The sequence below is a fragment of the Phyllostomus discolor genome, chromosome X (genome assembly GCF_004126475.2).
Source record: "Phyllostomus discolor isolate MPI-MPIP mPhyDis1 chromosome X, mPhyDis1.pri.v3, whole genome shotgun sequence".
Classification (NCBI taxonomy): domain Eukaryota; kingdom Metazoa; phylum Chordata; class Mammalia; order Chiroptera; family Phyllostomidae; genus Phyllostomus; species Phyllostomus discolor.
In genome coordinates, this window is record NC_050198.1 from 16,453,649 (window position 1) to 16,456,697 (window position 3,049).

At 57.8% G+C, this 3,049-nt stretch overlaps 1 pseudogene; it reads right to left on the reverse strand.

The window, feature by feature from the left end:
* Nucleotides 1-214: 214 nt before the first annotated feature.
* LOC114504504 lies at nucleotides 215-1,652 on the reverse strand (annotated as a pseudogene).
* Nucleotides 1,653-3,049: the final 1,397 nt, after the last annotated feature.

Genomic DNA, 3,049 nt, shown 5'->3' on the forward strand with positions numbered 1-3,049 from the left:
GTTAGAGGCGGGGGTAGGGGGTGGGGCTCTATCCCCAGGCTTCTTTACAGATCCGAAAGGCAAAGGCCAGACAGATTGGAAAAGGGAAATGAGGCCTGTGGGCAGGGGACATGGAGGCCAGGCTTGCCTCCAGCATCCCTCGGTGTGCCTCACCACCTTTCCCTGAGGCTGGTGGTAAGACGGCACTGGCTGAGAGTTGTTAGGTGCAAACCCAGCCACCCCAACAGGAACTGACCCAGGAGCCTGAGGACTCAGGTTGTGCTAGCTTTACCCTGGCTGAGTTGCCATCACGGGGCTGGCTGTAGTCAGATGGGAGAGGCAGGGGAAGAGCCTCGTTCCTGCCGTGGACAAGGCTCCCGCACACTGAACGTGGAGCTAAGATCAGGAGAGGGATCTAGTTTAGAACAGCCAAGGTAAACAGAGTCCTGGCTGGGCTAGAGGACCCTCGGTCCTGCCATTTCCAGGCCCTGTCTGTGCTCCAGTTGGCACCTGGCCAGGCAGTCAGTCCGAGGGGCCCTGGCACGCCTGACAGTCCTTCATGTCCTCGGAGTTGTCCTTGATCTGGACAGTTATGTTGAGAATGTGGAGCTCCCCCTGTAGGTGGGCACTGGCTGCCTTCAGCACAGCCTGGATGCCTGTGCTCTGAGAGACGGTGATATGGACGGAGAGCACAGGCTGAGCCGCAGTCAGAGCCCAGATATTCAGGTCGTGCAAGGCTTGCACCCCTTCCACTGACAGTAGCAGATCCTGAACAGCCATGAAGTCCACGCCCTTGGGTGTCCCTTCCATTAGCACCAGGATCACATCTCTCAGGATGGTCGAGGTTGTCCCCAGGCCTAGGATGGAAAAGAGGAAGATGCAGATGAGGTCTGCGTACTTATACCGTGGCTCGAAGTATAAAATATAGGCCGCCACCAGGATGCCCAAGCTCTGCAGCAAATCTCCTATCACGTGGATAAAGGCAGCTCAGACACTGGGGTTCCCCTGCTGCTGGCTGGTGTCATGGCTATGCCCTTGGCCAGACTGGTGAAGAGTCAACCCCATTGTGATGTTCACGCCACAGCGCAGCCCACTGTTATCAGCATGGTCCTCCCCTCCATCTCATAGTCCCCAGAGATCAGCTGCTCCACTGCCAGGTACCCCAGTAGCCCAGTCATGACCCAGATGGACAGCACAGAGAGCAGGCAGGGCTCCCAGGATCTCAGCTCGCTGCCAGCTGTACTTCATGGTCTTGGTGGCTGGTGGGAGGACATCCAGACAGAGAAGAGGCTGATGAGCATGCTGGCAAAGCCAGTGAGTGGATGGGCTGCATCCGTCATGGTTGCCAAGCTATGTGTTAGGTACCATCCAAATATTTTCCCCAATCATGAACATCAGGCAGATGGCAGAGGCCACACAGAGCTGGCGACAGGCCTGCTCCTTCTTGGTGTCACAGTGACTGCCAGGACCCTTCTGCGAGTGACAGTAATGGTTGCTCTCCATGGCCAGCTCAATGGATGGCAACTCAGTCAGGTGGGGACACAGAAATCCAGCCAATGCCATCCTGCCACAGAGACCTAGTGTAAGACCTGGCTCCAGGCCTGGCGTCCAACAGATGCTGTTTATCCGTGGCCTTCATGGGGCCCAGCGTGCCCCGCTGTGGGTCGGGAAACCGTGCGCAGATGCCCTGAGGAGTGAGCCCCGAAGTTGCGCGCCAGGCGCTCTCGGGACACACTCACCTTCGAGGAAAGCCCTGCGTACCTCTCCTGTCGCCTTTCATGCGCCCCTCGCTCGCCAGCTCCCTCGTGCCGTGCCGCTGCCCTTCCCGGGGCGGGCGGGGGGTGGGGCGCGGTGGGACAGTCCCGCTGTCCCGGCTCCAGCCTCAGCTCTGCGGGCGCCTAACCCTTTATCCCGCCCTTGTGATTCCGCGAGAAGCGGCCTGACATGCGTCGTATGCAAAAGCCCGTGGGGAAGGGGGAGGGGTGGCCGGCTGCAAAAGATGCCCGGGAGCTGCCCCGAACACCCATCCCAGGGGCCCTGGGAGTCCACCTGGCTGGCGACGAATACCTCTAAGTTAGAACTGGGCGACAGCTGCGCGCGCTCTTCCCCATGTGGGCCTGGGCAGCGACCCACAGAGAAGTTCTCGGATCTTGGATTGTAGAATTCGCCTTGGATCCCCGGAGAGCAGGCTACGGTTGTGACTTTTGGGGCTGGAGACTGAGAGTTTGGTAGGTTTCCACCCTCAGGCTAGGTGGGGAGTCCTGGAGGCAGGCTGCCTTCCCTCAGGCTGGGGCAATAGCCCTCATTCCGACCGGTTGGGACTGCCAGACCCATCCCCGCCACTGAAGCAGCTGGAAATTTTCTTCCTTCCACTCAGAAACTTCACTCTTGTAATTGCCCCTCTGAATCCAGCCACCAAGCTGTGAGCAAAGCAAACCACACGAAGGAAGTGAAAAGAGGCCCAGTTCCCAGACAATAGCCAACACCAACTGCCAGCCACGCGGGTGAGCCATTTGAGACATTCCAGGTGACCGCAGCCACAGCTGACCTCACCAAGAGCAGAATAACCGCTGAGCTGAAGCAGCTCACCCACAGAATTATGACCAGTAATAAAACGGTGGTTGTCTTAAACCATTATGCTTTGCAGAAGGGGTTGATTTGCAGCAGCAGCAGATCCCTGAAACACAGGGTCACAGAGTTTTGCCAGCGCAACAGGTCCACAAAGGAAGGGCAGGGATGAAGGAGAAGAGGAGTAGAGATTTCCCAGGCAGAACTTGAAGGTCAGTTAGTGACCCCACGTGCGAGAAAGCACGGAGGTGTGAACCTGTGCGGCACGAACAGAAAAGTACAAGCAGTTCGTGATGGATGATGTGTGAATGCAAGGGGGAACTCGAGTGTCTTGCAGCCATTCAAGGCCAGGCAAGTTCACAGCGGATTTTGGGCAGACTGAAGAAATTCATGGAGCCATCGGGATGTGTAACATGGGGGTATTCCGGGGTGGGGCGATCCACGCACACCGCAAGTCACGTGTTGTGCCACAGGAAGTCCCGACTCCCTTACATACTAAGTA